Genomic DNA, 774 nt, shown 5'->3' with positions numbered 1-774 from the left:
TCCTCTTTATCGTCCTAAGAGCGAGAACTACCTGGAGAAAAGATTTTATACAGTGAAAAATGAACTTTGTAATAATTCTAGCTGCATGACAGCGGGATGGGCTACCTTGAAAGACAGTGATTCCCTTTGGCTGGGTGTGCAGGCAGAGGCTTGGCCACATTTGGAGTTGTTTTGAAAAATATGTTGAACTATAAGGTTTATCTCCCAATCTTGTAATTCCATATGTAACTTGTGATTATCTGGATCTAAAAACAAATTCTGAATTTATTTTTCTTTCAGCTCCTTTTATCTTAAAGAAATTGGACAGCATATGAAGAGTGGGCTTCATGTGTGAATGCATGATATGAAGAACCTGGTTACAGTTTCTACTGCTATCTGCAGATGAATAGACCCAGAAAGATGTAAGAGACTCTTTGATTAAATGGACATAAAAATTCTACTTGTTAAGAACAAGTTTGGCTCTGGTAACTGACCTTTATAGCTAAAAGATAAAACTATTTGGGAAGTATGAAGAGACGTACCTGTGATATTCAGCCTCGGTGAATGTTGGTGTTATTGTACATGATGTCAAACTCCGTTTTCTAGCAAGTATTAATTATAAGGGAATTATGTCTGCAATGGCACTGTGGTGTGAGTCATTTCTGTGTACTTTTTTTACTTCTGTCTGGAGTATATTTGTTGAAGAGTTCCTTTCCATTAGTTATGTTTTATTGAAGCCAGCGCTTCATTTAAGCACAGGACCATTAGTCTATATATATATATATATATATATAT

The 774-nt window shown here is 35.5% G+C and overlaps 1 protein-coding gene across 1 annotated transcript in view; it reads left to right on the top strand.

The window, feature by feature from the left end:
• Positions 1–337: 337 nt before the first annotated feature.
• Positions 338–774, top strand: part of FBXO10 (F-box protein 10) — an 80,715-nt gene continuing 80,278 nt past the window's right edge. Inside the window, exon 1 of the mRNA XM_007456008.1 lies at positions 338–464. The gene's annotated coding sequence lies outside the window, so the exon portion shown is untranslated. The remainder of the gene's footprint in view (positions 465–774) is intronic.

This window comes from Lipotes vexillifer, unplaced genomic scaffold (genome assembly GCF_000442215.2).
Source record: "Lipotes vexillifer unplaced genomic scaffold, Lipotes_vexillifer_v1.1 scaffold920, whole genome shotgun sequence".
NCBI classification, from domain to species: domain Eukaryota; kingdom Metazoa; phylum Chordata; class Mammalia; order Artiodactyla; family Lipotidae; genus Lipotes; species Lipotes vexillifer.
This window is presented reverse-complemented; position numbering and strand designations above follow the sequence as displayed.